At 40.2% G+C, this 25,281-nt stretch overlaps 1 pseudogene; it reads right to left on the bottom strand.

Moving 5' to 3' along the window:
- On the bottom strand, positions 1–19,389 carry LOC119484219 (annotated as a pseudogene).
- Between the last annotated feature and the right edge of the window lie 5,892 nt (positions 19,390–25,281).

Here is a 25,281-nt window from a genome sequence, read left to right as displayed (position 1 = left end):
TCATATACATGTAAACGTTGTTCTTTTCTCCCATACCTGTGAATACAGCAGAGCACCCAGAAATCCATAGGCCACATCAGTGATGTACAAGTAGTAGAAGGTGCAAGAACCCAAACATGATCACGTCCACAGTCAGAATCAGCAGAACACCGTACCAAATAGTGAAATCATAAGTCTGCAAATAACAGAGGAAGACATTAGTACGTTAATTCATTTCATTAATACATTTTTTTCTTTATATTTCTTAATATAGACAACAACAACAACAGCAATAAAGAAAACAATAACAGACAATACATGATGTGTTGATCAATATACATAAAAAATAATTTATAAAATTTAATTAAAAAAAATAATTTTATACTGAGAACTTGCACATTGCGCCACTATAAACGTACACATTTGAATATTTTTACTACACATTTATAATTTTTTATTTTGTTTTTTTAGCGTTTATTTCTTTATATATATTTTTTATTTTTAATTGATATTATTTATTGCACACTAGCCTTATAGCCTAATGAGTATGTAATCCTGCATCTCACTGCACGAAATGAGCATTCGACAGATAAATCCTTTGACGCAGGTAATAATCAAGTATTTTGGAGCATAGTGTTGAAGATTGGATTCATAACACAGTATCTAAAACAGGATTTGCACATAATGGCTTAAATTCAACATGTTTTTAATAAGACCTGGAATATAAAAGGGATATACTGTAGTTGTTTGTACAGTGGATACAGTTGAGTAAAAACAGCTGTCATAGAGAACACATTTGAACCGGTAATTTTAATAATCAATAAATCTTCTGAGTATTTTCTCCATTCATAGATATTTTTTTAGTCCATAAACTGTCAGAAAATACTCTTTCTACCCTGCAGAGCCCAAGGTGACATCTTTAAAACTTTTGTTTTAGTTGACCAACAGGCGAAAAACCAAAGAGATATTAACTTTACAATGATATAAAAAGATAAAATCTATCAAATCTTTGAATTAGAAAAGCTGGAACCAAAGAAACGTTAATTTTGTTTTTCTTTAAAGGTTGATTAATTTATTGTCAGAATAGTTGCTGACTAAATTTCTGTCAAGCATCTTCATTAATTAAAGCTGAAGTCGGCGAGATTGGAGCAAATATGATTTAAAAAAAGTTATTTTTTATGAAACGGTCTCTATACCCTGTTTATGTATATTATGTTACGTTAATACCTATTTCTCTCCTCAAATGTTTTCAGAATCATCTTGTAGTGCACGGTTAAGCTGTAAAATTAGAAAGTTTGTGACCCGGCAGCCATGCTGAGATCAGGTTGAGATGGCTTGAAGGAAGTCAAGTACCGGTCACATGACCGGAGCACAGCCAATAGGAACGCTCTCTCTCTGAAATGACCTGTGATTGGTCAAAGATAGATAGATAGATAATAGATTTTTTAAAGCCTGAAAACAGAGCCACGAGGATGTGCAGAAGTCTAGTTATCTCTCAGAACACGTTAATCACAATATGCTGAAAGGTTATTATGGAATTTCTGCCCAATGATGCCAAAAATATACTGCCTACTGCCACTTTAATCGACTAATCGTTTCAGCTCTACCTTCACATTGTGCCTCCTCTGATACTGTTTTCCAGCGCTTGCAATATGTATCCTCCTAAAGTCAAATTTTGGATGTTCCTTACAAGAAACATATGAAAGCTATAACTTCCAAGCTGATACGTGAGGCCAATGAAATGTCTGCACATCTATCTGCTTACAATAAACACAGATCATGATATCTGTATACAGGAAGCGTTTTTCAGCCTGGTTGTCTGACCTGTGCAGAGAATGCAAGGATTGCGAAAGAAATGGCCAGTGTTGCTCCCATAGTGATGGCTACAGCAGTGGTGTCGTGGAAGGAGGCGATGGTTCCCACCATATGTGACAAGCACAGGGTGACCACAACCTGTAGGCACAAAATTCAATGTATTAAAGGGATAGTATGGAATAAATGTTTAAATAAAACACAGCAAAGTAATAAGCCTATACATTTTATGCCTGTATGTCTATGTTTTTTACTTTTCAGTTTTGCAGTTTGCGCATGTATCCTATATTCCCATCAGGTTACCCAAATTAAACAAATCCTAAGGATTTAATTTTATCTTAAAAAATACATTCCAGTAATTTAAGAAATCCAGGATGGTCAAAAGACAAACACACTACATAAATATCCTGGCATGACTGCCTGCCTTCACCTCAGCTAAAGGTTTTCAACTGATCAAAGCTAAATAATGGTACAGAAAAATAAAGTATTATAGGCTACATATTTCTATTTACAATAGCCTATTCCAGAACCAAATATAGGCTCTGGAAAAATGGGTATCCACAGGAGCCTTTATGCTGAATTGACACTGATTTTTACTCCTTTTTACTCCGCCAACATGATTCCAGTTTAAGTGTTAGAGATTGGGTTCAATTTTATAGCGGTGCTCCCAGAAACAAAACTGTTATTTTTAAAATCATAATCTTTTTGTGGATCATTACCAGGATCACATTAATGTCGCAATGTGAAGATTAAAGAGGCGACAATTAGGTCCCAAAATTGTGAGCAAAGTAAAACAGTCAAATCTAAGAAAAACAACATGCAAAAAACTAGACCACATTTGAATTTGACTCTCATTTTATTTAAAGCTCTACGGTGGTATTTAACTGCGGATTGTTATCGTATGGATTAATATGATTAATCACTATTACGCACGGGGGAACATGGTGACCTTCAGATCTTCAACATGTCAGGGTGGATTAGTTTAAAAAGAGTCATTATCTGTTCTTGGCAGCATATTTCAGCTGTTGTTTTGTATGTGAAACTCTGCACGTAACAGACGATTTTCTCTGAGGAAAACTCTCACAGGATTCCCAAACTGTCTAGTGGATTAACCCTGATTGTCACAGCCTCTAACGCACCCACCTAACCACGTATTCTTTCTGTTCTCACAACGTGCCCAAAAGCGCCACAGGTGCGCCAAAGGAGCCTACAGCCACGAAATCTGAGGACAGACAGGACGGACATCTACTGTATCTGAAACATGACCAAACATTAATGCATGCTAGCCTAAATAAAGCACAACAAGGTAGCCCTAGTTTTAAGCCTATATACATTTTAAGCCTGTTATGATACATAAAATACGTTCCTGCGCGCATGCAGACCTGTCCTTATATTCACATCGGATGGAATTGATCTTGATTTAATTTGATCTTGAAGAATATATCCCACTAAGTAAAAAAAAAAAGAAAGAAATTTCATCAAAAGGAAATTAGAGGTGAATAAATAATGAAAGGTGGGTGGGTTCACATTAAGTTACATTAAGAAGTAACATAAGCTTTATTTATCACTACAAATTATTCTAACAAATTAATGCAACTTTTCAAATGTTTTATCAGTCTTTCAGTCGCCATTATGTGTCTATCTCAGATTTTTTTTTAAATGTCATACACTTCCTATAATCTGATCGTCCATTCTCCTTTGATATAGCCTCGATAACTCCCAATATTGCACTTCTTGGAGTGATTTGCAAGGAAATTTGAAAAAGCATTTCAGAGAAAACAAAAACGTGACTTCTAAAGTGAATTCGTTATTGGGACTAGAAATACCTGATGTTCTCCACACAGTTCACACCTGTGTGAGGTTGGAAAATATCCTCTGATGAAAGATGCGCATAGAATGTCATGATGCGGCGCCATGACATTCTATGCGCATGCGTGGAAAGGTGCACGAATGTCATGACGTCACGAGCAATGCCGCTGCAATGTCATGACGTCACGATCTAAGCCGCTGGATTGTAATGACGTCACTGTGATGAGTATCTGATCCCATCAGATCAAAGGAAGTGTGTTTAGGACTACACCTATAGCCAGCCAACCCAGGGATTCTCATTATTTTTCACATCAGGCAAACCTGCACTTTGAAGAGTTTTGAGGACAGCGATGTATCCAAATAATTTCCTCAACGGCCCACAGATGGAGAAATCCCGTCGCCTCCATGCGTCAGAGGAGCTTAAACAGCTTCCAAAAGTCTTTTATCGCCAATCTCAACCTAACCAACTGGAGTTAGAGAAACAGTTGCTGACAGTGGAGTTGGAAAAAATGAGGAAGGAAAGTGTCAGGCACCTGCAACTTGTGCAAGATCTGCAACACCAACTGATGGATGCAAGGACACAAACGAAAAGGGAGATAAAGGAAAAGAGGACGCTGGATTCTTTAATAAGGGCACTTCAGGTGGACTTAGACGACATCACAAAGAAAAATAACACCCAGAAAAGAGAGCTGAAGACAGAGACTGCTAAGGTGGCCAGACTTCAACATCTGGACAAGGTAAACCAAGCAGAGATTGAAGACCTGAGGAAAGCATATAACGCCAAGCATCATGCAGCTCAGCATGACAAAAAGAAGGTGGTCAGACTTGATCAACTGACCCAGACGATGCAGAGAAAGACCGAAAACATCGATAAGACCTTGATTGATCAACTGGCCCTGCTTGAATCTCAGATAGGCGCAAGAAAGACAGAGAATGAGAATTTGTGGGAACAAGTTAAAGAACTGCAGAAAACCAAGAAAATCACAGCTGATGAGAACCGGAGCCTTATTGCGAAGGTGGGCCACCTTGAATCACTGAAACAAGAAGAGACTGAACGTTTGTTGGCAGTAGTCTGTGATCTTCAGCACCAGTTAAGAAAAGGTCAGGAACTCATCAGGGATAAAAATGAGGAAATACAGAAGCTGACAAAAGAGCTGAATCAAGCACTGCATGATCTTCAGAAAAAGGAAGCCTCTCTGAGTGAGCAGAACAGGAGCGCCTTCGATGAGCTGGCTCGACTTGAGTCTCTGACAGCAAAAGAAAATGAGGACAAGAGAAAGCTGAAGACAACTGTTCAGTATCTCCAGAACCAAGTGCAGGTGGATAATGAACACATGTACCGAATGGACAATCACATAACAATCCAAACCAGGCAAATTGGTATTTATAAGGAACAGTTAGAAGAATATCACACCCTAACAACCGATTTGAAGCAATCAGTCTGTGAACTTAAACGCCAGCAAAAGGTGAGGCAGGGGGTGGAGATAGTAGCTGGCGTTGAGCAGCAGAGAGATGAGAACTTCTCTGAGACGACACCTGGGGATCAGAGCGATGAGACCTTCTTTGGCGCTACAGTTGAGATTCAGAGCACTGAGACCTTCTTTTACGCTACATCTGAGGATCAGAGCGAGGAGACCTTCTATGACACTGCATCTGAGGATCAGAGCAAGGAGACCTTCTATGACACTGCACCTGAGAATCAGAGCGAGGAGAGCTTCTATGACATTGCATCTGAGAATCAGAGCGATGAGAGCTTCTATGACACTGCATCTGAGGATCAGAGCGATGAGAGCTTCTATGACACTGCATCTGAGGATCAGAGCGATGAGACCTTCTATGACGCTAAATCTGGGGATCAGAGGGATGAGAGCTTCAATGACGCTAAATCTGGGGATCAGAGGGATGAGAGCTTCAATGACGCTAAATCTGGGGATCAGAGGGATGAGAGCCTCCCAGAGTCTCCAGCTTCTGGGTCTCGGACCAGAAGTTTCTTGCGCCGCTGTGCTAAACGTGTACTGATTGTAGGTCTTCCTCTTGCCATGGCCACTGCAGGTATAGACATAGCTCTAGACCTCTATGGCATTAGCTTCTAAACTACAATCCCTACAAACTACAACTCCACTTTAGAAATATAGATTATGAATATGATAAACATAATTTATATTTCTAAATGTATGGGCACGGTGGTGCAGTGGTGAGCACTGTCACCTCACAGGAGGCAGGCCTTTCCGTGTGGAGTTTGCATGTTCTCTCCGTGTCTGCATGGGTTGACTCCGGGTGCTCTGGTTTCCTCCCACAGTCCAAAGACATGCAGCCTAGGTGTGAGTGTGAATCATGACCTCTCACCTAACGTGAGCTGTGAAGGCTCATAGTGGGTGAGAGGTACGGGCGGCTGTGGTTCAGGAGGTAGAGAGGATCGAACTACTAATCGTGACGATTAGTAGTTCGATCCCCGGCTCCTCCGGTCCGCATGTTGAAGTGTCCTTGAGCAAGATACTGAACCCAAAATTGCTCCCGAAGGCTGAGCCATCGGTGTGAATGTTTAAAAAAAATAAAAAAATAAAAATTAATAACAACAAGAATTTTGAAGGGTATGGAATCTGTAAATCAAAAAATAAATTAAATAAGAACACTTGAGTATCATAATAATGACAAAATTGAAAAACGAAATACAAAATGAACACTTTACATACAAAGAAACATGTAATACATTTATGTTGCATACACATATTATGTAAAATATTACTGTAATAAAGAAAATTGTAGTAAGAATGGTAGAAGAGTGTATATATCTATATATATCTATATAGATATATATAGATATATATAGATATATATGAACTTATTAAAAATGTAAAGTCTCCTGCACACTCAAGGGGAACCTCCACCAATCATGCACTGACATCACTTGTAGCCAAACCATATTCACTGGTAATATCTAATTGTTCAACAGCGATGACAGTGTGGAAACATTGTGGAGCACAATGTAGAACAAGTTAAAATAAAAGAACACATAAAATGAGACTTATGTCCATGGCTCTATTGCCCCAGTGCATGCTGGGAGGGTTCCCAGCACACCTAACTCATGTAACTGCAATCACATGAACATCAATACTCAACCAATCATATGAACACTGATCTTGGTTTCAACCCTCTACTCAGTGGGCCTTTATTTCAAAATAAGAGCACACAAGATCACTTCATCCAAGATTAACAAATCAATCCTCAAACTAGGTTCAAAGAACCTTCCTTTCTTGAAAATAATGTCACCATTAAAAGCGCTCTTACAGGCCTCACTCCATTGGAAGTGCCTCCCTTTCTCTGCGAGCTGGTGCAAAGGGCGAGCAATGGCTGCAAAACCTTTTACAAAATGCCTATAATATGTGGTTAGCCCTCTATTGAGAGCATCATGACCGGCTGCATCACCACCTGGTATGGCAACTGCTCCGATCAGGATCGACGGCGGCTTCAGAGAGTGGTGCGGTCGGCCCAACGGCTCACAGGTGGAGTGCTGCCTAACTTGGAGGACATATACACCAAGAGATGTATAACCAAGGCAAACAAGATCATCGCTGATCCCAGCCACCCGAGCCACGGCCTCTTCATCATGAAGCAGTCCAAGAGGAAGCCTGGCTACAACTTGAAGCACTGAACCTCGGCATGTTTTTACGGACAGGACGTTCCCTAACCCTCCACCTTAGCAGGATCTGCCATCACGCCCTCAGCAAAGATGAAATGCCCGAGGTTCTGGAGTAGCGTGGAAAAACAAGTTACTGTCCAAGGGACAGTTTAACTTTAAGACTGGCATCCCCTGTGTCAGTCTCATGTAAGGTCAAGTGAGTCCTGCCTAGGTCGGTCTCCCCCTGATTAAACAGATGTGCCGGTGCAGTAACTGTCTAACTGCTTTTAGCCCTCCTCTTCCACCCCAAACTGCCAAAGCATTTCTCAAGTTAGTTTTAGTTCCACAGTGGGTAGATGACAGAATTATATGCAGTGTATTGATAGTATGTATCTCTCAATGATCACATGTCACTTCCTCTTCCAAACACTAGATGGTAGGCATGACTTAGAAATGGAAAGACTGAGGGACTATGTTCAAACGTCCTTGGCTTCATATTTCGTATTTATTTCTTAATACTAACAATGTGCGTTCTAAAGACTGCTAAGTCCAAGCCACCAAAAACAAATAGACCTCTATTTAGTTTACACAAGTATATACGTTTACTTCAGTAAACTTGTAATGGTGTGCTACCTTGGCCTCCTTCGAAAACAGATTTTAATATCAAGGAATAAATTAAATAATTACAATAACGTCTAAAGTATCTGTATTTAATGCTTTATGGTACCTATATACCCATTCATGTTGCCTGTAACGGAGCTGTGATATTTCTGGGACAAAGAACTTTTAATATTGAAAGAGTGTCCACCAAGCTCTCAGTTTATTTATGGAGTGCATAAACAGCTGGAGTACCAGCATCTCTCTGAGCAGTTTCTCCACAGCAGCCCATCACTAAAAAGAGTCTCCCAGGGCTCAGGCCCGCACCTTCCGGTCTGCTGTTTAGACTTTAAAATCTCATTGAAATGCTGCATATTTGATTATCTTGAAAGACAGAAACTTTATTTTCCCCTTGCGGGCAAAACAAGCAATTCAGGGAAATGCCTATCAGTGTCAAATGATAAGAGATTGGTGTTGTTTCTATGTCCATACAGCTTCATGGCAGCAGTCACAGGTACGTCACCCCACCATTGTACCTTATACAGCATGGTAGGGTGGTCATCCCTCACTTTGCGTATATTACAACATTGGTACATTTTAGTCTATAAGATCATCTCTGTCAAATTTCACTTACTTAAGCCAGAAGTTTGTATTTCTGCAAAACAGTCATAATCTTAGGTCACATAAATGGCTTCAGTTTAAACTGCCTTCTATCAGTATAGAAGCTGGCAAAACAAGTCTGTTTTGCTACGGTCCGCATGGATAAGTCTAACATTCAGTTCAGTTCCCAATTTGAAAGGAGAAGGAAAGGGCTGGACGGCAAGATAAAGTGCTGAAAATATTCTAAATATAGCGTACACTTAAACGGATATTGATTTTTTTAGGTGAGCCTTTCTTTTAGTTGACTGAAACACATTTTTCTGTCATCCCCGTCCACAGCAGTACATCGCTTTGCTGCGATGTCGGTACTTCAGTCTTTTTCTCCAAACTTGGGGCGTGCCGACCGCCATCTAAAGGTAATACACCTACTATGGCTAAGTATCTCATACAACCCCACTTCAAAACACCCAAACTATCCCTTTAAACATCTCCAATATCATCTGAGAAAGCTTTTGCCCCATAGTTTGCTTCATAGATAGCTTCACAAGTTGAACTGCTTCAAACAGAGACAGATCCAGATTGTTAATGTCCTTAAATAATCCTTGTCTTTCATAGACTTTAAAGGGACTGTTTGTAACTTCTTACACGTATAAATCAATCCGGGTCGGTGTCCCATGCGCGCTCGCGTGTGGCTACTCTGTTCAGCCAAGACTCCAACACAAACTACACGGAAGCACCAAAACCACAAAGTTATATCTAGTGAAGCCCGTCTTGCAAAACAGTGTTGGCCGCGCTCGGAGGACCGTAGCTTTGGTCTCCAGGGCCGGAGTCTCTGCTCCTCTGCCTGCCTTCCTGCCTTCACTCACAGCTCGCTCCACCTCACGTTCATGCGCACACACTACACACTGCAGAAGAGTTAGTTTAGCTCTGAGAATATCTAGTGAATGTAAAGTGGCCGTTTGTGCAGAAATAAATGCTGCAGCTCCTCCAGACCAACAGAGGTTTCCCGTGTCTTGTGAAGTAACGGGGCTCCGCAGCGAGAAACTTTATCGTCTCCGACCGGGTGCCGGTGTCTCCCCTGTTCTGACCGCGGTCGGGAGGCTGAAGCAGGAAAAGCCAACACTAGGATCAGCATTGATTCATGGAGAGACCTTCGTCTGGTCAGCTAACATTACTGCCAAGCAGGTGAAATATAGTGATATTGTGGTTTTAGCTGATGTGTGTCGCCTCACTGTTTTGACGGATGCTCGCTCACATTCAGTTAGCGCGTGCACACGGGCGAACGCGAGCAACCAGACACTGACTTTCGTTGACTTAACGGCCACAGGTGTCGCTGTTACAACCAATTTCTGATTCTTACAAACAGTCCCTTTAATGAAAAACGTGTGAAGTGCAGACATCTTTTATTCTACCAGAAACCCTTTTTTTTTTTTTTTACTTTAGCAGACACAAGCTTCATAAATACCATTCAGAGAGCATATCACTGTTCTGCAGCTACTCAGGAGTATATATGAAGCTGATTTGTACATGTTTGAAGTACTTGAACTTTAGGATTGCAGTGTCATGCTGAGGAGGTATTTATTCAATCTCTTCTTGAAGGCATGAACACTATTGGTGCCCTGGGGAGAAGGAGTTGCCCCTGGGTAGTGACAAAGCCAGGTGGCCCAGTGTCTTGCTCTGCATTGTGTGACACAATACAGGATGTCCTCATTTTAAAAGCCATCAAAACCTCAACAGCTCAGTGAATCTGTGAGTGTGTGAACACAACTTTAGAGGAAACTGAGGTTTTCATTTGGACGCAATAGAAAATGTACCACTTTCTCACAGCTCATTTAAATGTAAAGAGAAGTCTAAATGTTGAGGAGAACCAAGCAGTGAATAAAAAATAAATGTTTGATCATTACTATTTTTTTGTTTTTCAAGAAAAGTGCTCTTTATTGAGCAACATTTAGCTGAGGCAGCAGCTCGCCTACTTGACCAAAACATTTCCCTTTTCTTTCCAGGAAGCTACTGTGTGACCTCGGGTGTTTCATATCCGATATATATTTCCTTAAACTACATAGCTATAATTTTTTTTTATCATATTGTCAGGGTTAACTGTGCTCTTAGTCTATTATTTAAATGTTTAGTTGTAAATGTTAAATGTAGATATCTGTGACAGTATCTGTATCTGTATTTGTAACCCACCAGTCCCACGGTGTTCCAGGGGTGACGCCGACTGAAGGACTTGCAGCAGCTGAGGGCGGTGGCCGCCACGATGAAGATGATGAAGGAGCTGAGGCACATGTCGGTCTGTATCTCCTCAACTTCAGAGAAGGTGAACACACACATCACACTGAAGGTGAACAGCAGCTGGACAGCCAGGATGCTGAACACCTGCACAGGGAAGGATGAAGAACAAGCACTTGTTTAAAACACTCATGATCTGTGATCATTTATGGATTAAAAAATAGATTTTACTTGCAAGCATTCACTACCATTTTATTGAGAAATTGTTGGATTACACTTTCCAGCATGCACTACTATCTGACCTAGCTCTCAAGAAACCCTAGTGCTTTAATATGCTTTGCAGTGTCCAGTAATCAAGGTGGTCTAACGCAGTGACTCCCAACCAAGGGGTACTTCTGCTGCTTGCGAGGTAAGTTTAAGGAGTAACTCAACTAACGTGATCAAGATGGCGGAGTAGATCTCACGCTGCCCAAACTCCCCAAACTTTTCTGCTATAAAACCTTTGATCAGACCTCGTTTTAGTCAGTCAAACTTGCAATCAAGCAGAGTAATATCTGCCTGCCTCGCCTATTATAATGCCGACGCGACTCCGCAATTCCAAGCCCAAAGAGACAGCTGACAAACAACAAACAATGGATGACGATGAGACCGCCGCCGCAGGCCAGCTGACAGTGGCCTATCTGGAAGCTACTTTGGAAAAGTTCTTCAATCAGGCTGAGAAAAACTCCAAAGGAAGATTCGAACGTCTAGAAACTCAACTGGGAACCATACAAGAGACACTATCCAAACATGCTGAGGATATCAAGGCCCAGCGTACAATCACTGCAACGTTGCAGACACGGATCAAGAACGCTGAAGACACCACATCGCAACACAGCCAAATACTGAACCAGCTTGAGAAAAAATTCGTAGCTCTGGAGGACAGAAGCAGACGAGACAACCTGCGCCTCATCTTCCTGAAAGAGGGAGAGGAGAAGGGAAACGCACTGGCTTACCTGATGTCCAACATCCCCAAGTGGTTCCCGCGGCTCACGGACAATTCACCGGAGCTAATGCGGGCTCATGCATCGGACCGCCGCGTCCCTTATCGGCTGCTCCAAGAGTCATGATAGTGAGGTGTCTGCGCTTCACAGACAGAGATCGCATCCTGAACGAGTCGAGGAGAACACCTGTGGAAGTCGCCGGCCACACTGTTCGATTCGCACCGGACTACAGTGACTGCACTGCCAGGCTTAGACGTCCCTGCTATCGCTCATGAACCGGGCTCGCGGTCTGGGCTACGAGGCTTTCCTGCTGTACCCCGCCGTCATCAAACTGGTCCACGGCGCTGAGCAACATCTTTTCAACGAACCGGCAGAGGCAGAGACGTTCCTCAATTCCCTCGAACCCACGAAGAATAGTTCGTAACCGGTGAGACTCAAAATCTGAGCGCGCTCCACATCAACTCTACTCCACCACTGTACCATGCTGGTTTGTTTACCTCCGCGTCAAGTGACGAGTGACGTTGCATGACGGAGATGACGTTGTATGACTCTCGAACTCATACTGCGGGACTTTCCTGCAAACACTTAAAACTCTGCCATCTCTGCTATTTGGTTAATTATTTTCTAATGGGGAAAATGTTATCAATTTATGTTGGATGTTTGATATTCAGTACTTAGGTTTTTCTTGATTCATGCCAGACTTTATCTGAGTATAAATATTAATAGCAAAATATTTCTGTTTGAAGCTAGGCAATTTTGTCCCTGTTTGTTTTTGTTAAACTATATTCCACTCAGATAAGGGATCAGCTTAAGGGGAGGGGGTAAGGTGGGTTCTTTAGCCCTATATTTCCAGACTGTCTTTTTCACAGTCACAATTATTTTTGGGGTGGGTGGGTATGGGTTCTGTTTTTTGTAGGGACACTTCTCTTTTCTCAGAGGAGTACAGGTTGGGAACAAGAGTAGACCGGGGACACGGTAGACGTGAATATGGGACTGGACCTGATGAAACAACCTTATTTATCTTTATTAAACAGCTGTATTTTCTTTATTGAGCATACTTTGGTAGCACTGCTGTTTTCTTTACATATTCATGACTAACATTACACTACTATCTTGGAATGGGCGAGGCTTAAATATCCCTCAAAAAAGAATAAGCATTATGGATTTATTAAAAAGGAAAAAAGTAGAAGTGGCCTTTTTACAAGAAACACACTTATTGGAAAAAGATGTTGCCAGAATGCAGAATAGATTCTACCATGTTATTGCATCTTCTTCAAACACAAAAGAAGAGAGGTGTAATAATCCTCGCCAAACGCACCTTTCAATATACAGATCTGGGATCTGGGAGAGATACTGAAGGGAGAGTTGCTTATATAAAAACATTAATTAATGGGTTCAAAATAGCATTTATTTCTGTATATGCACCGAATGTATTTGATGCTGAGTTCTACAACTACTTAACTAATACAATACTCGAATTATCAGAATTTTCTCTAATAACAGGGGGTGACTTTAAAGTGGCAGTAGGCAACAATATTTTGGCATAATTTGGCAAAAATTCCATAATAACCTTTCAGCATATTGTAATTCAAGTGATCTGAGAGAAAACTACACCTCTGCACCTCCTCATGGCTCTGTTTACAGGCTTTAGAAAATCTTGCCCGTGACGGCAGACTTTGACCAATCACAGGGCATTTCAGAGAGAGCGTTCCTATTGGCTGTTCCACAAAAGGAGATGCGCGTTCACGTCTGGTCTCTGCAGATAGTGAAAGCCTCGGTCAATGGCGGAACAACCTACTGGAAAGCTTGCTATTCCAGCATTGGCAGCAACTGCCTGCCTACACCTCAAAACAACCCAAAAAAAGAAAGACAGACTTTCAAAAAGACAGTCCAAACTGTTGATGTCGTTAGAAGGTAATGTGTAGCTCGCTGCGGTAGCCTCCTCAGATATAGCGAGCACGTATGAAGCGCGTGCATATGCCCGTTCTCGTGTGGGGGAGGGGCTTCGGACAGAGAGGGGAGAGCGGAGAGAGAGGAGAGAGGAGAGAGCAGCTCGAGGGGATGCAGGATTTTGCGTTTTCCGGATTTCTACGCACTGCAGCTTTAATGCAGTTTGGCTACACTCTTTGGACAGAACTGGGATTACTGAGTCAAGAGAACAACGTCTGGCATCTAGTGCATTAAGGAAATGGGCTATAGATTGTTCGGTTGTAGATGCTTGGCGAATGTCACCCCTCAGTGAAAGAATTTACCTGTTTTTCTTCACGACATCAATCCTTTTCCCGTATTGACTACATTTTTGTCTCTACACAGCTGTATGATAAGATTTCAGATCTTGAATTACTTCCCATGTCTCTCTCAGATCACAGAGCGGTGACAGGTAAAATAACCATTCTCTCTATCCCTAAACGTGCAGCACGTTGGCGTTTTAACTCTACTCTACTGCAGAATGAAATCTTCCAAAATGAAATGAAAGAACATTTAGATGAATTTATTGCAATTAATAAACCGTCAGTGAATGATCCTGGTATTCTGTGGGAGGCATTGAAGGGATGCATCAGGGATAAAACAATTGGGTTTGCTTCCAATCTAAACAAATCTAGACTGCAGCATATTCAGAAATTAGAAAAAGACATCTCTGAAGTAGAAAATATGATGACCTTGAATGTTACACCGGAGTTGGTACTTAAGAGGGAGCTACTCCGTAAAGACCTCAATCATTTACTTACACATAGAGCAGACTTCCTCATGCATAGAACAAGACAAATTATTATTTAAACGGTGCACAACCAAGTCACTTACTGGCACTAAAACTTAAAACCAGCGAAAGACTAGCAAATATAACTTCTATTAAATCCGCCACTGGTAAATTGTGTACAGACCCAATAGAAATCAATGATAACTTTAAGGCCTTCTACTCATCTCTATATACATCAGAGATAAATTACGACAGTCGATCCTGCTCTAGCTTTTTAAACCCACTGCAGCTTCCGCAGTTTTCTCAGGATCGTGTTGTTCTTGATGCCCCTTTATCTTTACCTGAACTCCATAAAGCTCTCCTGTCAATGAACAAAGGCAAGTCACCAGGTTTAGACGGGTTACCTCCAGAATTCTATTTAGCCTTCTGGCCCCAAGTAGGACCTCTCTTACGGGATATGATTCTTTCTGCAATTTCTAAGGGTTCATTTTGCAAAAATAATAACATAGCCATTATCTCTTTACTTTTAAAAAAAGGCAAGGATCCACAGGATTGCTCAAATTATCGACCACTATCACTACTGAATACTGATATCAAGCTATATGCCAAAGCACTAGCCTCTCGATTGGAACCGCATATGAATTATCTCATTCATGAGGATCAGACAGGCTTTATCAAAATCGCCTTGCCTCAGACAATCTACGCCGTCTTCTTCATATCATTGAGTTTTCTAATAACACTGACTCTTCAACAGCTATCCTTTCTCTCGATGCGGAGAAGGCTTTTGATCGCCTTGAGTGGCATTTTCTATGGTCAGTACTACGCCGCATGGGCTTTGGTAATCATTTTATTACTATGATTCAAGTTCTTTACTCAAATCCCACTGCTATGGTATTGACGGGGAACGTCTTTTCTAAACAATTCCTTGTATCTCGTAGCTCCCGCCAGGGCTGCCCTCTTTCTCCTTTGTTATTTGCCCTCTCTCTGGAACCTGTGGCCCAGGCTGTCCGACAATCAGTTAGCCATGAACCTATCAATATGCATAAAACCAAGCACTTTATTTCCCTATATGCCGATGATATATTACTATTTATTCAGGATGTCTCTCGGTCTCTTACCCATCTGCTAAATATATTCAATAGTTTTAGCCAGATCTCGGGATATAAAGTTAACTGGGCTAAATCTGCTTTACTCCCACTCAATGCTTCAGCAAGACAGTTGACCTCCATATCCAATATTCCGGTGGTTCAGAACATCAAATACTTAGGAGTGTCAATCTTCCCTTCAATTGCAAACATTATAAAAAACAACTACAACGTACTTGTGACAGAGATTGAAGCAGATTTACAAAGATGGAAAACCCTCCCATTATCATTCCATTCTCGCATCTCCACTATTAAAATGAATGTCCTCCCAAGAATCAACTTTCTCAGCTCAATGGTACCTTTACAACCACCTAAAGACCACTGGAAAAAAATTAATTCTTTAATGTTGAGGTTTATATGGGGGAATAAAAAGTCAAGACTGAAACTATTAACTCTCCAAAGGCTAAAAGATGAAGGGGGCCTCGGTGTACCTAACTTCCAGTGGTATCATTGGTCGTTTGTACTGCATCCTGTCTCCAAATGGTTAAATCCTGCTTGTCAGGTGTCTTGGAGGCCAATGGAAGAGAACATGGTGCACCCTCACAGGTTACAAGACATATACTCCAACATTCCACTCAAACAATCAAAAGAGAAATTTGGCTCAATTATAACCGAAGTAATCTCTACCTGGCGTCTTGCCGAAAAGCACTGTAAAATTTTGTCTAACTGGTATCTTCACTCTCCCATTTTTAATAATGCTGACCTCCGTTTGGGTAGCCAACCAATTTCGTTTTCTCAATGGAGCAGTAAAGGGGTGCACACTCTTGGTGACATCTATAGTCCTCAGGGCCTACAAGCATTCCAAGACATCCAGAAACATTTTAATTTACCTGGCTCATCATTCTTTTTCTATCTTCAACTCCGCACAGCGATGCGCACTTATGGTGTGCCTTGGAACATATCTCTTCCCATACATGCATTTCACACAGCTCTTACCAGCCCTAGTGGACTGGTCTCGAAAATATACTCTATCTTACATAAGGCCTCCTGTAAGCCACTAACTATTGACAGACTGTGGAAGACGGACCTCTCTCCAAATAACTCCAACCTAAATTGGAAACTAATCTGGCAGAACATCCAACTATCTTCCAGGAACCCCAACCATCAAGTTATACATTTCAATTTCATACACAGAACATATTTCACCCCCCACATATTGCATAAATTTAAAGCTTTACCATCACCAAACTGCACCTTATGCAATCAAAATGCATTAGGTACTTTTTTCCATATGGTTTGGGGGTGTCCAAGGGTTGCAGAGTTCTGGAAAAAGGTTGCAGAGATGCTATCAAACATATTGTCAAATACAATTCCTTATTCACCTGAAGTCCTGTTACTTAATGACAGCTCCAACCTGGAACTCTGTGTTAAGCAGAGACGTCTCTGGTTAGCTGGCCTTACAGCTGCAAAACGACTAATAGCTTGCAGATGGAAAGCTCCACATTCTGTCAATATACAAAGATGGCTTCTTGACTTCTTAGATATAGCAGGTATGGAACACTGGGCTGCAAACATGCATTTGGCAAAAAGAGAAAATATATCACATTGGAAACAAGCAATCACTACAATTAAATCCTTCATATAATTGTTCACCGTGTCCCAAAGGTCTAGGGTGGGTGGGATGGGAGGGAATCAAAAGGGAGGGATTTGGGGGTGGGGGAAGGGGGGCGCAGAAGTTTTTATTTTAATGACTTTTTGTTGTTGTTTGTTGTTATTTTCCTTCTTCCTGTTTGTTTGTTTGTTTGTTTGTTTTTGGTTTTTTTTTCATTTTCTTTTCTTTTCTTTTTTCTGTAGCTACTTGCCAATTCTGTATTGATTAGTACATGGACATTTGTGATTATATATATATCTTCTTTTTTACTCCATTGTTGACCTATCAATTTGTAACCCCACCCTATATCATTTTGCTTAAATACCAATAAAAAATTGATCACAAAAAAAGGAGTAACTCAACTAATTTGAAAAAAAAAAAAATAAATCATGACTTGGTAGAGAAAAGTAATTTTTTATTGTCACAAAAACCAATAAACTACCAACTACAATCGGCTGACTGCTCAGGACGACTCCCACCAACCTTAGTCAGCTGAAACACCTCAACTAAATACTGCAATTAAGAAGTCATAAAACAAATTAGCAAGTGCACATAGCTGTCCAAAAACAGCTCCCTAAATGCATGGGTAAGTTGACTTGTATCAAAAAGTTATCTTAACATATATATGTTTATATAATTAATAATATTGCACAGATTTAGTTCAAAATCAATCCGAGCAAACGCGTTTTGAACATGTCGGGCCTGTCAGACAAAAAACAAAAAATTAATTGTGTTCTGAGAGAAAACTGGACTTCTGCACCTCCTCATGGCTCTGTTTTCATGCTTCCAAAAAATCTAGCCCGTGAGGGGAGACTTTGGCCAATCACAGGTCATTTCCAGAGAGAGAGAGCGTTCCTATTGGCTGTTCATTCAACGGCGGCAGCTGTCAATTGCTCGTGAACTCCGATCAAACAATCAAACTAGGCAGCGCTGATCAAATATAAATCAATATTCTGTTACTGTAATGCCTATTTCTCTCCCTCAAATGTTTCAGAAACATCTTGTAGTGTACTGTTGTACTGTGAAATTAGAACATTTTTCTCCGGCTGGGTGTTGCTTGGTATTTCTTCAACAGATCTCTGCCGGGTCACAAACTCTCTCATTTTCCAGCTAAACAGTACACTACAAGATGATTCTGAAACAATTGAGGCAAAGAAATAGGCATTACAGGAACAGAATATTGATTCATATTTGATCAGCGCTGAATAGTTTGACCGTTTGATCAGAGTTTGCGAGTGATTGACAGCTGCTCAGAGACGGCAGGCTCCAGCTCGGCTCTGACTGGTTGTTTTCCCTCCGGTCCTGTGAAATCTTGCAGATGCGTTAGGAGCACCGGAGGACACCGGATGAACATGATTTTTTTTCAGATTACCTGTCTCATGCACTACTGTCAGGATATAGTGACCGTTTATAAAAATAACTTTTTTTAATCACATTTGCTCCATTTCTAACCACTGCAGATTTAATTGATGTTTTTTGAACCAAGGGGATTTTATGGCTTTTCATGATTGACACTTTTGGCTCAAACTTGTGTAAAACAGTGGTTCCTAACCCCTCAAAAAAAAAGCAACGTCTATTTGCACCTTCTTTTCACATGTCTACAAGTTATTTTTCCTTCCCAGATTGATTTATTTTACAAATTTAAGAGGTCTGAGGATGTAAAATGATCCATTAATTTACAGCAAAAAGCAAAGTTAGAAAAAAACCCCCACAATTTAAGAGATCTTATCCTGTTAATCATCTTGTGCGTTCCTTGAAATTTCTCTTGCGAGTTGCAACTCCAGGAAGCTCTGTCTCGACAACAGGTTGGGAAAATCTGGTGTAGGATAACGTGCTCATAGCAAGTCGTACAAACCTTTCTAATAAATGTTCTTCTCACTGTCTTGTCATCAAAAGAAGATGAGGATTTCAGTGGAGTTGTGTCCGACGAGGCCTTTGGGCTGACGTCGGGGAAAGAATCGTATCCAGTGGTAGGCTGATAGGTGCAAGTTGTCTCGATTTTGGGTGGAGGGCACATTGCCAGGGCTGCAGAGTAGGGTGGAGGTTGCTGTCCTTCGGAGGAGTATGACAGTGGTGGTGGTGGTGGTGGTGATGACACATCATAACCAGGAGCGTCCTGTGTCTCTTTAGATGTGAGGGAGTCTGCTGTATCTGACATTCTGGAGGAAACTGTGGATCAAACACAGAAGTTCAGTCAAATAAAAAGATCAACGTGTGCAAAACAAACACGGGTATGATGGTGTACACTCTGTTTAGCAGCTGTGTGAAGTTCCTGTTTTTCTAAATTATATTGTAGGGTTTACTCATTAACTTTGGCGTCTGAACTGCAATGAATACATTTATGGTTTCATTTAGTGAATCATGGTTTTATAGCTGCCTGTCAGCATGTACAGGGTTGCTAATATGAAATCTTGTTGCCCAAGAATGGTGTAAACATTAGGAAGTAAAACTTGCGCTGTGGTGCCACTTCTCTTACAATCAGCAAATATTCTGGGAAAATGACTGTTGTGTCATGACAAAAAAACGTCATGTGGTCTTGGATTCACCAACAGTCAAAAAATCCCTAGATTTTCGCAGAGTCTCTTTCCACCTTTAAGAAAAAGCTAAAGACCCAGCTCTTTCATGAACCCCTCCGCACCTAATGACATTGATGCTATTGATGATATTGATAATGATGATATTGAGGATGTTGCTGATGTTGATTAGGATATTCATGATGATGATGATGACATTGATGGCATTGTTGATAATGTAAATGATGACGATGACAAAAAAAATCTGCTTCTATCCACACTGTGCATCGCCTTTGTGCACTGCTTGTCAGCACCTGTGTCCGATCAGACTTGAAGCTGTCGTTGGCTCTTAGTCACGTTGTTCCCTCCTATCCAGATCCTTGCTTGTGTTGTGTGAATCTCTCAGATGTACCTGGCTTTGGACAAAAGCATCTGCTAAATGAAATTGTAGAATTGTAGAATTTTATCCCAGATTGAATTTCTAATTCACGTACATTTGTGTGAATAAACCATGGATGTATTAAGAGAACTGAAGTTCCACACATGCTATTTAGTACGCTAAAACAGTATGTGAGATATTTTAGTATGTCCGAAACCTTAATATGAAACCAATAGTATGCGAATTGCATGCAACGCAGTATGCAACGCTGGACACTGCTAAGCCCCCAGGCAGAACGCCGGTTGTTGATCCCAATTTTCGTAGTTGCCAAACGGCGGTACTACAACTTCTGTGTCCGTCACGTTATGCCATTGGACCCAAAAAGACTTTTTCCCATAGACTTACATTGGGAAAGAGATGTCTGTAACTCAGCGGATCATTTTTTTTAGCTTCAGTTTCAGGGTCCTGGTGTTGTGCATTCTGGCTCACTGTCGCACTGTCATGACTCACTGGTGAATAGAACAGAGCCATCATTGTTTGTAAAACCTGTGCATTTCCTACTTACTATGACAAGCCAAAATGTCTGCTGTTTAAAAAATCCAATTATAAACCTTTATAGAGCCCTTACACTCCCTTAGACTTGGTTACCTTCAAAGCACCTACACATTCATTGTTCACAGGTGTTTTCATTTATTTTTCCTGATCAGATCTCTTCTCAAGGCTGGGCCTTCAACTGCCATCACTTTTCTGTTGAAGCTGTTAAAGGCACAATGAGTAGGATTTGACACAACATTTAACGTTGGCCCCTCCTTCGCGGCTCAACGGGGGTTTTGCTGTGTTCAAACTATGAGCGACCAAAGCAACAAAACGGCCAGTGTGGCCGGCTACATTGTCAGCGAGTCGGCGTTCAAGTGTTGCTCAAGCGCTCCTTGACGTATTACATCGTTAAATAGCACTGGGAACTGGCTAACGGCATTTTCTTTTTGATCGAACGGAACCAGGGTGAAACATAAACGATTGGTTGACGCTTCACCGCGTCATTGGAGCACTGAAAAAAAAAAAAATATATATATATCTATATATATCATATATATACATATACATACATGCATACATACATGTACTGTGTATATATATATATGTATATATATATATAGCACAAAGCATTTAAAATACTGATTTGGAGGTTGATTACCATGGCAACGGTCAAAGCTTCAAAGCATGGGAGTCAGCCCTAGAGTCTATACATTGTTTTTTCATTTTGCCTTTAATAAAAGCACCGTGTGTGGGAGTGCAGGGCCTTTAATGTGTTTGATAAGAAGCTTATTTCACAACTGTACACTCTTTTGCTTTAAATAAAACTAAGTCACAAGGTTAAATGTAAAAAAAAAAGCATTTTGACACCACACAGAGCTTCCTTTTTCTCTCAGAAGAATTATTCATAGCTGCAGTGGATGAATGAGTGAATGAATGCTTTTATCAGTGATTGCACTGTTTAACCTACTGACGTGACCAGGACAACAGAAGTGTATTTGATATAATTTAGTTCCTTTTACTTAATAGCAGAGGAAGTGCTGTATAAGTCATGTTTGTACATTCCTTTAGATTAGAGGTCGACCGATAGTGGATTTTTAAAGGCAGATATAATATCGATAGTTTGGAGCAGGAAAAGCCGATATCTTCTTTACTTCTGCAGCAGTCTAGTCGACTACTTGTGCATACAGCGTTTTTAATAACATTTTTTGTCACTCTGAATTTAATAATTCGTAAGAGAATATCCTGAAGTGTGATTTGGTGGCTTACATTGTTGCATTATGTTCTATTATTTACAATGGGCGATGTGCTGTTCTGTGGTTTACAGTATGACTGGCCACGATTACTTCTGTTGTGCATCCCGTTACCTTATTAAATGCCACTCTTACAAATATTAATGCTTGTGTATCTTCCCGTGGTAAAGAGGATCCTAAAGTGTGTGATATCATTTTATGGATAAGTTACAGTACGTGGCTGAATTGGTAAGCAAGTTACAGTAGCAGTTGAATAATTTATTTTCCTGCCTGTCTGCCTGTCTTGTATCGTGGACAAAGAGCTGATAGTGTTACGTTATTTATTCGAGATAATTTTTTTTTTTCCCTCTACCTTGACTTTGTGTATGGAGCCTCCAAGCAAAACGGTGATTTACGTCTCTGTATGACTGGTGGAGGCTGTGCAGCCATCAGTCACTATCAGAGCCCAGTTCCACCGATAACAATAGTTTGTAAAACGTCATATCTACCTCTACTTTAGATAGCAGTATTATCATACACATGTAATCGTTGTTCTTTTCTCCCATACCTGTGAATACAGCAGAGCACCCAGAAATCCATAGGCCACATCAGTGATGTACAAGTAGTAGAAGGTGCAAGAACCCAAACATGATCACGTCCACAGTCAGAATCAGCAGAACACCGTACCAAATAGTGAAATCAGAAGTCTGCAAATAACAGAGGAAGACATTAGTACGTTAATTCATTTCATTAATACATTTTTTTTCTTTATATTTCTTAATATAGACAACAACAACAACAGCAATAAAGAAAACAATAATAACAGACAATACATGATGTGTTGATCAATATACATAAAAAATAATTTATAAAATTTAATTAAAAAAAATAATTTTATACTGAGAACTTGCACATTGCGCCACTATAAACGTACACATTTGAATATTTTTACTACACATTTATAATTTTTGTATTTTGTTTTTTTAGCGTTTATTTCTTTATATATATTTTTTATTTTTAATTGATATTATTTATTGCACACTAGCCTTACAGCCTAATGAGTATGTAATCCTGCATCTCACTGCACGAAATGAGCATTCGACAGATAAATCCTTTGACGCAGGTAATAATCAAGTATTTTGGAGCATAGTGTTGAAGATTGGATTCATAACACAGTATCTAAAACAGGATTTGCACATAATGGCTTAAATTCAACATGTTTTTAATAAGACCTGGAATATAAAAGGGATATACTGTAGTTGTTTGTACAGTGGATACAGTTGAGTAAAAACAGCTGTCATAGAGAACACATCTGAACCGGTAATTTTAATAATCAATAAATCTTCTGAGTATTTTCTCCATTCATAGATATTTTTTTAGTCCATAAACTGTCAGAAAATACTCTTTCTACCCTGCAGAGCCCAAGGTGACATCTTTAAAACTTTTATTTTAGTTGACCAACAGGCGAAAAACCAAAGAGATATTAACTTTACAATGATATAAAAAGATAAAATCTATCAAATCTTTGAATTAGAAAAGCTGGAACCAAGAAACGCTCATTTATTTTTTTTTAAAGGTCGATTAATTTATTGTCAGAATAGTTCCTGACTAAATTTCTGTCAAGCATCTTCATCAATTAAAGCTGAAGTCGGCGAGATTGGAGCAAATTTGATTAAAAAAAGTTATTTTTTATGAAACGGTCTCTATACCCTGTTTATGTATATTATGTTACGTTAATACCTATTTCTCTCCTCAAATGTTTTCAGAATCATCTTGTAGTGCACGGTTAAGCTGTAAAATTAGAAAGTTTGTGACCCGGGCAGCCATGTTGAGATCAGGTTGAGATGGCTTGAAGGAAGTCAAGTACCGGTCACATGACCGGAGCACAGCCAATAGGAACGCTCTCTCTCTGAAATGACCTGTGATTGGTCAAAGATAGATAGATAGATAATAGATTTTTTTAAAGCCTGAAAACAGAGCCACGAGGATGTGCAGAAGTCTAGTTATCTCTCAGAACACGTTAATCACAATATGCTGAAAGGTTATTATGGAATTTCTGCCCAATGATGCCAAAAAAATACTGCCTACTGCCACTTTAATCGACTAATCGTTTCAGCTCTACCTTCACATTGTGCCTCCTCTGATACTGTTTTCCAGCGCTTGCAATATGTATCCTCCTAAAGTCAAATTTTGGATGTTCCTTACAAGAAACATATGAAAGCTATAACTTCCAAGCTGATACGTGAGGCCAATGAAATGTCTGCACATCTATCTGCTTACAATAAACACAGATCATGATATCTGTATACAGGAAACATTTGTTCAGCCTGGTTGTCTGACCTGTGCAGAGAATGCAAGGATTGCGAAAGAAATGGCCAGTGTTGCTCCCATAGTGATGGCTACAGCAGTGGTGTCGTGGAAGGAGGCGATGGTTCCCACCATATGTGACAAGCACAGGGTGACCACAACCTGTAGGCACAAAATTCAATGTATTAAAGGGATAGTATGGAATAAATGTTTAAATAAAACACAGCAAAGTAATAAGCCTATACATTTTATGCCTGTATGTCTATGTTTTTTACTTTTCAGTTTTGCAGTTTGCGCATGTATCCTATATTCCCATCAGGTTACCCAAATTAAACAAATCCTAAGGATTTAATTTTATCTTAAAAAATACATTCCAGTAATTTAAGAAATCCAGGATGGTCAAAAGACAAACACACTACATAAATATCCTGGCATGACTGCCTGCCTTCACCTCAGCTAAAGGTTTTCAACTGATCAAAGCTAAATAATGGTACAGAAAAATAAAGTATTATAGGCTACATATTTCTATTTACAATAGCCTATTCCAGAACCAAATATAGGCTCTGGAAAAATGGGTATCCACAGGAGCCTTTATGCTGAATTGACACTGATTTTTACTCCTTTTTACTTCCGCCAACATGATTCCAGTTTAAGTGTTAGAGATTGGGTTCAATTTTATAGCGGTGCTCCCAGAAACAAAACTGTTATTTTTAAAATCATAATCTTTTTTGTGGATCATTACCAGGATCACACTAATGTCGCAATGTGAAGATTAAAGAGGCGACAATTTGTCATGTATTCAGATTGGCAGCTTAGGTTTTCCTTGTGTTTCCTTTGTTTCCCTGCCCTTGTGTCTCCTGTTATGTTTCCCTGTTTGTCTGTCTGTGTGTTGGGAGGTGTGGCCTTCTGTCTCCTCCTCCTACTCCTCCTCTGGGCGGGCATGCAGGAGCAGCTGAAATCAATCATCACAATCACCAGCAGTATATCTACCCCGGTTTTCCTACAACTCATCGCCAGATCGTTCCGTCACCCACAGTGGTACAGTCACTAAATCAGGCTCCTAGATTTTGTACTCTTGTCTCTGCGGTTGCTCTTGTGTTTCTTTTTGGACTTGTTTGGACTAAAACCTCGTTTTTTTGTTGCTCTATACTCAGGTCTGTTCTCCTGCCTGCTGTGGCTGCTTCAAGACCTGCCTGCTCACTCCTGCTCTCTGCTCCTGGATCTACCTGGAACCTTTTTGTTAAAATAAATATT

This window comes from Sebastes umbrosus, unplaced genomic scaffold (assembly GCF_015220745.1).
Source record: "Sebastes umbrosus isolate fSebUmb1 unplaced genomic scaffold, fSebUmb1.pri scaffold_10_arrow_ctg1, whole genome shotgun sequence".
Taxonomy (NCBI): Eukaryota; Metazoa; Chordata; class Actinopteri; order Perciformes; family Sebastidae; genus Sebastes; species Sebastes umbrosus.
This window is presented reverse-complemented; position numbering and strand designations above follow the sequence as displayed.